Source organism: Marmota flaviventris, chromosome 1, assembly GCF_047511675.1.
Source record: "Marmota flaviventris isolate mMarFla1 chromosome 1, mMarFla1.hap1, whole genome shotgun sequence".
Lineage (NCBI taxonomy): Eukaryota > Metazoa > Chordata > Mammalia > Rodentia > Sciuridae > Marmota > Marmota flaviventris.
In genome coordinates, this window is record NC_092498.1 from 83659195 (window position 1) to 83671881 (window position 12687).

Here is a 12687-nt window from a genome sequence, read left to right on the forward strand (position 1 = left end):
AGGGTCTTTAACTTCGTTGGTAGCAGCACTTCAGAAAATGACAATTTTCTTGATCTTGAAGTAATTGGGATGACAAAACTCATCCTCAGATTCTGGACCAGCTCTAACTTGGGAAGTTAGACTAGTACCTCTTGCACAGTCCTTGGTGTGGTTTCTGCTTGACGACTGTCCTAGGAACCAAATAACTGATGTGGTCCAGGAAAAGATCCTGGGTTTCATGGTGGCCTCCTGGTCCGCTCTTTGAGTCGCTTGTGAATGAGTGGGTGCACCTGTCTTAATGCACAGTAGATGGGTGTGCTCTTCTTGCAGGAGGAAGGGGCTTATAGCAAAAAGATATGAATCACTTAGGAAATGATTAATTTTAAATTAAGCAAAATGTCAAGAACATGGAAATATCATAATTCTGATGTTTTTACCAGAAGCAGGCATCTGAAAGGAGAGTTAATATAAAGAGATAAATAGAAAACATTCCTTTAAATGATTTATAGAAACATGAGCTGGGGAGGATAGAGGCGAGAGGCCGTTGTGTCAGGCCCGACTAAAGAATCAAATCAATTTACTTCAGAGAGTAATTTGTGGAGCTGTTGTTGGGGGTATTTGTATTTGAATAAGAGCTTGTTTCTCTCATCACCCCGCTTCTCTCTCCCAGGAGCCCAGAGCGAAGCCACAAACTTTTACACGGGTGATTATAGTGGGTTGCCATGGAAACCACCAGGAGGCACCCAATTCAGCAGGATGACTTCACTGTGGATCACAGGCAGGAGGATGAAGAGCCAGTCTTGTTTAAATGAGAGACTTGCTAATTAATGGAGCGCCAGGGGACAGCTTAGAGAGAAAAATTGCACAGTACGTAAATCTCGGTTTTCAGGATTCTCAAAAGAAATGATCATAGAGGGCTGCGGAAGTGGAGGCTTTCTCCTCCACCATCTGCCCCATTTCTAGTTCTGGGGGCCTCCAGTTTGCCTGGCTTCTCCGGGTGCAGCTGAAAATGGAGTTGCTGATTAAACTTCCCAACTAACAAAATTCAAAAGGAAGAAATTCAAAACCAACTCCTTCTGAGACGACAATCTCAGCCCTTATCTCAAAGTGCTTCTGAGTCCTGGCTATTTGGGGTTAGGACCTTGGATGGAGCTGGTTCTACCACCTTGCAGGGTCTCCTTCCCCCTCATAAAATATACATGCACTATCTCCATCTCCGCTCTCCTCCTCCCCCTCCTTGACTCCTGGCCCACCTCTGAAGCCATCTCTTGGCCAGCTAACAGCAATGTGAGAGCAGCTGGTGTGGTGGAGTCCGCCACCTTACCTTTGAGAGCACCATTGTGCACAGGTCAGTCCACAAAGACCAGCTGCTTGAAGGAGAACAGAAAAATCATTTCTCATTTGAAAACACTTCACAACAAATGAAAGATTGATTTGGTTATTTAAAATATATCAGATTTCATTCCCTAAATGCTTTCTGAGTGCCATTCACTGAGTTGGGTGCTGTGTCAGTAACAGAGGAGAAACAAACCAATAAGTCTCCCTCACGGGGAAGAAATAAGTCTGCAATGCCTGGTGAGATGGAGTCTAAATACTTCACCAGCCTCCCCGTCCCTGTCGAGAGCTGAAGCATCCTAAGATGGAGTTCAGCAGCCATATATTGTCTTGTGCTGAAGGTGTAGAGTTGAATATGACTCCCAGTTGTATGGAACTACTTCACTGAATGCAAGTTCTGCTGAGTTTATAGGAGGGACAAGGGCTAGTGAGGGTTGGGTAGTGGATAGCCCAGTGTGTATCCACGGTGGAATCACTCCAAGCCCAGCCCCTTGGAAAGTCCATCAATCATTACTAACAATGATGGAGCATGTGTTTGCATAAACTTTAGTAACAATGGCTGAGTAAAGATCATAGAAGACTTGTGATCCTTGAACACTAGCTTAGGTCTCTGCTGTGGTCTGGATGGGAATTTTGAAATGGCCATAACAGTGGAAAAGTGTCCACCAGGTTGCCTGGGACATGTCCCACAATGACCCCATGTGAGAACAATGAAAGCAATGTGGCCATGAACAGACAAAAGTGACCACTCTGTCCTGGCACCTAGAAGCAGGAATAACCTCTCTGAACCAAGTAAGTCCTCAATTATTAATAACTAAGGATGGAAGACAGGTTTCAAAGGTGAGATAATAGACTTTCTGCTAATATAAACATGTGGAGCTCAAGCAATTAACAGGAACTATAAAGGAAGAAAAGCCACAATCCTTATGCTGGTCTATAGGACATCTTATACTTCCCTCTCCCTGAGCTCACTTCCTATTAGCTTAACCCTGCCTACATAGCACCAGGCAAGCTGACCTCTTTGCTGTTTCCTAAATATGTTCTTGTCCCAGGGCCTTTGCACTTGCTGATCCCCATGCCCGAGATTCTCCTCCCTGAGAGCACTTTACCTGCTAGAACCCTGCTCAATACCTAACCTTATCTGTGAGGTCTTCCTTCATGATCTTGTAGCATCCCCTGCTCCCTGCGTTCTCCCTCTCCCCATCCTCCTTTACTTATATCTATGGAACCATTTATTACCTCTGGCCTTTATTTGAATGTAAGGGCCACAAGGTTGGGACATTGTTTTATTTCCTGCTATTTACCAGCACTCAGAATTCTATTTGGTCCATAATAGGTTCTTAATAGATTTATTGTTGAAGTCAATATGGATCTCTTTGTACCCCAAGTTTGGGGAGTACATTCAATCCATATTGCAAATAAATACCAGTGTCAGGGAAAAGGAGCTAAACACCTTAAGAGTTAGCCAGATAAAATGCTGTCAGAATCTAGGAGTCAGGATTCCAACTGAGGGCACTCAAGGAGCAGTTCATGGAGAAGGGGCTACAGATCCTTAAAAGACAGGTCCGATTTGGACATTGGGGTTGGAGGGAAGTTGAAGCAGAGGACTTAACATGAGCAAAGGTGAAGGGGTATGAAGAGCGGCAACTCGTCACTAGGGCAGAGGAGTACAGAAACCAAAACAGTGCAAGACACGGCCTGAAATGTAATTGAGCTTAGATTCTGAAAGGTCTAGCTCTGTGGTCTCTCTTTTTTTTCCAGAAAATAGTGTATTGTGATCCTATAAAGCCTGGAGTGATATACCCAAGACTGAGGTGTAGACAGGTGTGAAGGCCGAGCTGGCCAGGTAGAACAAGGGGGACACAAGTAACCTAGCCACACACCCACTCCATCGCTGGGTTCTGGTGTTCAGGGTTTGAGCACCACTCTTCTATTAATAGGCGGCTCTTGGAGGTGTTTGGGCTGGGGAGGGCCTAGACTGGAGCCATGTTTCACAAAGATTAATCTAGCAACTAAAAGACAAATTGGAGAGGGAAGAGACCAGAAGCAGAAAAACCAATTACGAGACTCTGGCCACAGTCTAGATGAGAGGTAATGAAAGTCATAACTTAGGCAGGCCTGAACATGAATCATGAATTAGGACCCTGGCAACACAGAGAAAGGACTTTGAGGGAGAAAAGAAAGACTGGGGGATAGGGTTGGGGAAATGACTCAGGCAGTTGGCGTCCAAATGGGCACCAGGGGCTCAGGTTCGACTCATGCCTCTGCCAACATCCCTGAGTTGGTAGTATCGGAGCATCTGGGAATGTCAAGGCCGTGCATTTGTTTACCTGGTTCTTCCAAGAAATCAGTCCACTGCAGGATCCAAGTCAGCCTTTGGGGGTGTGGGAAATCAAGAAAACAAATTCAGGAGCTGAGCCCCGTGGGAGAAAATCATATAGCTGTGTTTACAGGTGCCACTAAAGTGAAGAGCCTTTACCTCATCTAAGGCCATGATGTCCCTTTATGTGTCTCTCACCCATTTATCCACCCACCACCTTGACAAACTGTCAGTACTCTCTTTGAAACCCCTCCCCCACCCCCTTTCACCTCCTTTTCAGTGGATGGACACATTTGTTCTTTCTGGGACTGATATTCCAGCCCAATATTTTAAATGCCAGCTTGAGGGTGAAAATTCCAGAATCTATAACTCTTGCCATAGCCTCTTCTCTGTGTCCAAAACTGCTTACTTCATGTATCTGTGAAATACTTCATAGAAGTCTCAAATTTGGCCTGGTCTAAACAGGATTGATCTCCTCCCCACGTCCGTACCGCCTCATCTCTTTTCCATAGTGAAGGGCAACACTGATCACCAGAAGCACGAGACTGACACCTAGAAACCTGCCTTGTATCCAGTCCATCAGCAAGGCTAGCTTGTTGTGTGTGCATAGTGTGGTCTCTCCCTCACTGCGATCCCTCCCTTCTCAAACCACCATCCTCCTATATGGGGCCACACCCACAGTTTCCTGACTGGTCTCTTTGTCCACTCTCTGCTACTCACCCGCCATTTTCCCCACATCTCGGCATCCCTTCATTCACCTCAGCAGCATTTAACATGATGAGTCCCTTCCTCTGTTTTTTTGAATCCCCCCCCCCCACTTTGCTTCCAACACATATCAATCTCCTGATTTTCCTTCATCAGAGGAATTTGATGAGACTGCTTCTTGACTTTCTGCTTTTCAGGTTTGTTCTCTTTCCCTAGCGATATTATAGATCCCCCAGGCTCTATAAGCCTCTCCTCCTCTAACTCTATTCTCTATTCTCTATGATCTCATTAGTGCTCACAAGGTCGATGATGCTGATGACTATGCTGATGACTAACAGATTAGTATACCCTGTCTGGAAATCTCCTTTGAGCCCAGACCAATCTTATTCATCACCCTCCTGAACTTTTCTTGGATGTCTCATAAATAGCTCGAATTCATCATGATCAAAGTTCAAAACTAAACTAAAATTAAATTATTTCCCCAGACCTGGTCTTCTTTAGCCCAGGGCACAGCCACAGAACCTCCAGTTTGCTTTAGCCAAACCCCAGGATGTTCAGGGACACCTTCCTTGTCCGGATCCTCACCTTCTTGTCCCTACACCTAATGTCATGCAAATGAGGAAAACACCTTCTGGCCTGGGTTAATGGCTTCAGCTCTCTGTGCCTCTGTTTCTTCACCTGTGAACTTGGTCTTATGAATAGAACCTACTTCATTGAGCTGCTATGAGAACTAAATAGATCTAAATTCTATCCATTGGATCTCCTAAATGAATTTTGCATCCATTCATTTCTCTCATATTCACCCTTGCTGCCCTAACCCAAGCTGTCACCTCCACTCCCTGGGACTTCTGCACTGAAGTCAGTAGTCTCCTATCTGGCCGGTCCTGTTCCTTTTCCCCCAGCATTGCCACAAATGTCTTTTCCATGCCAAAGGCACAATGGCTCCTTCAAGATAAAAAACTGATCACCTCCTCTTTCCCATGTCCTCTCTTTTCAATGATTTATGAATGGCTTCAGGACAAATACAGAGCTCCTTCTCATGGCCTGGTGTGTTTCTGGACCTGTCCACCTCTGCAGACATGCTCACTCTCTGCTCCTGATGTGGCCTCCTGGCCATGTCCACTGCTCCCTGCAGTTGGTAGTGCAGGAGTCCAAGGGAGTGGAAGTGACAGCTTGGGCTAGAGTGGCAAGGGTGGAGGTTAGAGAAACGAATGGATTCCAAGTTCAACAAATGATGGGATTTGGTTACACATTGCATAAAATTATAGGTGTCAAAATTTTAAGGAGTGTTTTAAGATAAAGTCTCAGTTATAGAGATGATAGGCAGAAGCAAAGAGGAAGAAAGCAGAAGTGGCAATGTTGTAACCAGACATGTGAAATTTAAGGTCAAAAGTACTAAAAGACATCCGAGAGAGTTAAGTTATAAAAGTAGGTATTTAAAGAAAACGTCTGAGATCCTTTATGAACTTCCACGGTATTGACAAATGTTTAAAGCAGGCATGGATTGACAGAGAGCAGCAACCTTTGGGTAATGCAATTAAGGCTCACTGGAGGAAGTAGAAGAAAATCAGCAGAGCCAAGATTCACAGCAGCATCCTGTGATGGAGACACACGTTTTAACTCTCAAAGTCCTCACCAACAGGCGTACAGCTCTCAATGAGGCATCTGAGAGGGTCGAGACACCCAATATGTTTTGGAAGCATGACAGTCCCTCTTCCAGGCCCAGCTTTCCCAAGACAAGCCTGGAAGACTGCAGGCAACGTGGGAACCCTCAGACCCGGGCCAGGAGCACTTCAGACATCCAGGTGTTTTTTATGCCACAAAATAATTGGTAGAGTATGGGATATAATCAGGCTGAATAAACTTCTCCATCACTCTCTCACCTTCCCAGGCTAGCAGAGTTTTGTCTAAACACATTCCAAAGCAACCTTCAGAAAAGCTTATTAGAGTTGATAATTCATGTGTTAAGGTGCTTGAAAAATAAGTTAGATATTCTAAAATCTTCTCAACAGAAGCAAGAAGCTTGTATTTTTTTGTTATTTTTAATATGCTTCCTCTAGGTTAATGATTATTTGTTTTGAAGCCAAATATTAAATAATTTACCCCTTTCCCCATAGTGAACACACCATGTTTCTCATATGTTAAATTTTCAAATATGTTGCCTTCTATTTCTGGAAGGAAAATGGAAGCTTGGGGGTAATTTTACAAGGACAGCAAAAAATATTCAATATTTATGAATAAATTCAACAAAAAGGAGCCAGGACTTGTATGATTACAATTATGAAATCTTACTGAAGCATACAAAAAATGAGCTGAGAAAAGAGGGAAACACAGTATGTTCTTGGATAAGAAAATTTAGTGTTTAACAACTGCCGTAAATTACTTCAATAAGTTAATATTCCAACTGGAGTGCCAACTGAGTTTTGTTTTAGAGGTATGCTTTTTGTTTTGCTTTGTTTTGAGATGGACTGGAAGTTGAAGAAAAGATTCTAATGCTCAAGAAGAGCTATGGAAGGTATGGATAACAAGACTTCAAGGAAACTTTCCTCATTAGGGAGTAAAACCTATTTTAAAGTAGAATAAAATACAATGGAATGTGACCTCACTGTGATCAACCCAATGCATGACTTGATCAGTGCAGCATAACAATGCAAAAAAAAAAAAATCAGTGGAACACAGCAAAGAATCAGGTATAGAAATCAACATATGGGCTGGGGATGTGGCTCAAGCGGTAGCGTGCTCACCTGGCATGCTTGCGGCCTGGGTTCGATCCTCAGCACCACATACAATCGAAGATGTTGTGTCCGCCGAAAACTAAAAGAATAAATATTTAAACAAAAAAAAAAAAAGAAATCAACATATTTTAAAATTTAGCATATGAGAAAGATGATTTCTCCACTATGGAGAAAGGGGGTAAATTATTAATATTGGCATCAACACAAATAACTATTAACCTGGAGGAAGCATATTAAAAATACTAAAAAATTACAAACTTAAAGCTTTAAGGGCTTTTAAAAAAAGAAATAATAGTCTTACCAAAAAAATAAATATAGTTTTTCATATACATTTGAGGGCATCAGAGAGAACTTTTCAATCAAGACTAAAATCTAGACACTAAAAACAACAAAGGTGTTTGTATAAAAATAATGTTTTGCTATGGGTAAAGATATTATAAAGTCATTTTAAAATTTTGGAGAATTTGTATTTACAATGTGGAGCCCAGACAGCCATTCTTATGCAAAAACATCTTTCAAAATTACAAGAAGTGGAAAAATAATGTATTAGTAAAATGGGCAACGCAAAGGAAGAAGCAATTCATAGAAAAGAAGGTTCAAATAGTAAACAAATGGATGAAAGGATGCTCAACTCAGTATAAAGTACCAATTGTGTGTGTGGGTGAACACACACATGTAGTTTTTCACATATATTTATGTTGGCATTCATCAGAGAGGAGAAAGAGAAACATAATAAGGATATGGGGAAATGGTACTCACATACATTGCTTATAGAAATGTTAATTAGTAAGAACTTTCAGAAAGAATCTGGAAACATCTTAGTGTAAGAAATATACATATAATTTAGTCAAGAAATTCTACTCCTAAGAACATATTTATCCTCTAGAAATACACACACACACCCACACACACACACACACATACATACAGGAGATTGATAGTTTCAACATTCCTTATAATGGCCAAAATTGTAAACAAAATAATCACCACAACATAAGAAGGATGCCTAATATGTCATAGTCACTAAAAAGAAAGAGTAATAGCTATAGTAATAGACATGGGGAAGTTTCCATGATGTATTATTTAATGAGAAATCAAGATGCATTGAAGGGTTTACGTGAAAGACTGTCTCAATTTAATGATAACTTATTTTTTGAAATAATGACAATATCTTATAAATGTTTGTATAATACATATGCATATAATATATAAAAACACAAATACTATATATACAAACATTATACAATATTTGCATATGTGTGTGCACACATACATATACATTATATGTATGTATATGTGTATGTGTATGAGAGAGATGTATATTTCAGAAAGCCTATATGGTAGATTAATAACTTGCATCACCTGGGACAGAGTGAAACAAGGGCAGTAAGGACACAATGCAGTTTGGGGAAGAACAGACACATCAAGGCACTTTTCTGCTTAAGAAAACCTATAATGATTGTTCATTAAACTTAGGTTGAAATGGGGCTGGGTGTGGTGCTGCATGCCTGTAATACCAACAACTCAGGAGGCTGAGGCAGGAGGATCACAAGTTTTGAAAACTCAATGAGACCCTGTTTCAACATTTAAAAAAAAATAAAAAGTTTGGAGATAGAGGTCAGTGGTAGAGCACCCCTATGCTCTACCACTGACCTGTATCTTCAATTTCTCTCATCCTTTTCCATCTATGTTCAATCCCTAGTACTACAAAAAAATAAACAAATGAATTTAAAAACTTGGGCAAAAATAGGATGTCCTACTATGGGCTACAAAATCCCAGTTGATTTTTATCTCTGGGCAGCTTTTTAATTGCACCTTTCCCAGTCTCTCTTCTCCCTTCCTATCCCCGAAGCACCCTTACCTTCTGAAAGATTGATACTGCTTGTAATGGGCAAAACTGGAAACAAAGTCATCACACCATAAAAAGGATGCCTAATATATCGTTGTCATTAAAAACAAAAAGGAATAGCTATAGTAATAGACATGGGGAACTTTCCATGTGGTATTATTGAATAAGAAATGCAAATCCCTTTTCCACTTGGGCTTTTGTGCCTGCTGTTCCTTATTCATGTGAAGTTCTTTCAGGATGCCTGGCTTCTTGTCTTCTAGGTCTCAGAGGGGCCAGCTCTACCCACCATATGTGAAGAAGTGCCCATCCTGTTCTCTGTTACAATGCACTGTGCACTTCCTTCATAATACTTTTACAATGGGAATTTTTTTTTAATGGTTACTTATATATTGCCAGTTTCCTCTTTGGGGATAAGCTTCACGAAGGCAAAGAGTATGTTTGCTTTGTTCACTGTTATACTCCAAGCACTTAACACAGTTCCTAAGTGATGAGTGACACATCTCTTTTTCACAAACATAATAGAACCCATAAGTAAGATACTACCTTCCGGTTCCCACTTCAAGAAGAGATATTAAGTAGAACCATCTTCCTTCTCCAGATGAAGCTTTGTTGTCTTCCTGGCTATGGATCCCATGTATTTTCTCTTTCTCCATCAGTTTTTAACCTCTTTTCTATGTCTTCAATTTCTCTCATCCTTTTCCATCTATATATGCACATATGCTCAAGTTTTTCCCAGCCTCCCCCCCAAAAAAGGTGGGGGGGGAGAGGAAATGAAAATCCTTTATTTATTTTTGATTAAATGTACTTTTGGTGGAAGAATCCCCATGAATTCCAAGCAATATAATTATTTGTACCCAGAAATGTTGTGAAACCATGGGACATCAGAGACAAGGAAATGATCCTAAAAGCAGCTGGGATTGGGTAAGGGAGGGAACAGGCTGCCTACAAAGAAGTTCTGATTAGATTGACAGCTTCCTTCTCAATAACAGTGGAGTCAAATACATTATAGTGACACAATGAGAGAAAATAATTACCATCTTAGAATTCCAAAACCAGGGAAAATATCTCCAAAGAAAGGGGGTAAAATAAAAACATTGTTAGACAAAGTCTGACTTTTTTTTTTCATCTGCAGAAATTCTAAAGAATTTACTTTAGGCAGAAAGATGGGTCAAACGATTGTTCTGAGATGCAAGAGAAATAAAAGAACACAAAAGTGTGATTTGTATATGAACATCATGTATGACAAATCAGTGAGAATCAGCAAAGAAAAGATGATATTTTCAATATATTGGCCTGGGAAAATTGGATTATGGAAAAAAAATTAAATTAGATCTCTACAAAATAATATACAGTGCATGCAAAATCGATTCTAAGTAGATTAAAATCCTAAATATGAAAGGCATAATAGTAAAGCTTTTAAAATATATGATAGAAACATGATTTCGTGACATTAGAATAGAAAAGTTCTTTTTTTAAAAAAGGGGATCTGAAAAGAAAATGGCTAAATTTTACTACATTAAAATTATAAAGTTTGGGCCTGGGGGTTGTGGCTCAGCAATAGTGCACTTGCCTGGCATGTGTGAGGCAACTGGATTTGATTCTCAGCACCACATAAAAATAAATAAAGATCTATCAACTAACTAACTAACTATATATATATATATATATATATATATATATATATAAATTGTAAAGTTTTTTTTACATCAGTGGATTCCATACAGAGAGTGAAAATAAAACCACAGCTGGGAGATATTTGTGACATGCATAACAAAAGATTAATGTCCTCAAATATAAAAAAACATCCACAAATTAGTTCTTAAAAGGCAAATAACCCATTATAAAAGGAGCAACTGATTGAATAGACACTCTACATGGAAGTGTGTGGTCAAAAATCTATGGACAAAGCACTGCTTCATAGCAATCTCCCAGAGAAAGACTATTGAATGGCTAAGAACAAAGAAAATGATGCACAAGGGCACTCAGGCTCTGTCTGCACCCATGTACGTGGTTTGGGCATTTCAAGATTGGGTCTTTCTCTGAAATGTGCTTGGGGTATTATGTCTAGAATATGAGCTTCAGAAGAGGGACCCCATACAAGATAAGGACCTGTACTGAAATTTTGCAAGAAGATTATAATTCACAATTTATAAAATTTCTTAGCAGATTAATGTGTTTTTTTTCCCATTTAGCGAACATGTGGGGCAACTTTATGCTCAATGCTATTTGAGATTGAGGAACATAATGAACTTTTTCTTTAGTGAAAGTTAGACATTTTCAATTTAACAATCTGGTGAAAGCATTATTCTCCCATTGCTCCCCCATCTCTTGTCTCAACTTATATTCATTCAAATCACTCCAATCTTCCCTCCAATCCTGGCTCTCTACCTCTCTACATTTTATAATATTGCTTAACATCTTTTTTGATAAAATCATTTTATCAAAAATAAAATGATTTGTTTCATTTTATTTTTGTTTTAAATTCATATACACTGAGCACTTATTATGTGTTAAATGTGTTCAGAAACAAGTCCTGCAGAGTCAAGTGGAGGTGCCATTAACAGTCACATTTGGTGGACAAGGAAGCAGACTTGAGATATCACTGACTTCACGTCCCACAGATAACAAAGGGCGAAGATGCTATTTGAACATAGATGTGTGGGCCTGGGGCTCTTAACCCCTAGGCAGGGGTGAGTGAAGCAGACTCAGGCCCAGGTCACTACTTACTGGCTATGAAACTTTGGATTTTCATCTCCCAGGGCCTCCTCAGTTTCACATCTGTAGAACTGCTTCCAATTTTTTGATGGATTTTCCTCCAAGGCATAAAGATCATTATTGGAAGAAAAATCAACACAAAATAAAATTGATAGTAGTTAAAATCACACATGGTGAAATTTGTTTTGACTAAAAATTGATGGGAAACACTTTCACTAAAACTCAGTTGTGTAAATTTTAAGCCAGGTAAATTGGACTTGGTACAAATAATGGTCCCCCAAATAAATCTGTAGTAATAACTATAAAAAGTGAAATTTGATAGGAACACAAACTCAATGAATATGTCTATTCGACAAAATTGTCTCTTTAGAAAGGAATTGATCATGTTGAGAAAATTTGGGGAAAAATAAAAAAAAGTGTATCTTTTATACATAAAAAATAAGAAACTAAATTAGCTCAATACCTCAACATTGTAAAAGCTATTTACAACAAACCAAAAGCTAATATCATTCTAAATGGAGAAAAAAATGAAAGCATTCCCTCTAAGAACTGGAACATGACAGGGATGCCCTCTTTCACCACTTCTATTCAATGTAGCCCTTGAACTATTGCCTCAACGATTAGGCAAAAGAAAGAAATAAGGGATACAAATAAGAAAAGAAGAAATTAAAGGGATACAAATAGGAAAAGAAGAGCTCAAACTATCCCTATTTGCCAACAACATGATCCTATATTTAGAGTAGCCAAAAAACTCTACCAAAAAACTTCTAGAACTCACAAACAATTCAGCAAAGTAGCAAGTTACAAAATTAACACCCATAAATCAATTGCTTTCACCAACAATGAATCAGCTGAAAGAGAAATTAGGAAAACTATCCCATTCACAATAGCCTCAAAAAAATTAAAATACTTGAGAATAATAACAAAATAGGTGAAAGACCTCTACAATGAAAACTATAGATTACTAAAGAAAGAAATTGAAGAAGACCTTAGAAGATGGAAATATCTCCCATGTTCTTGGATAAGCAGAATTAATATTGTCCAAATGG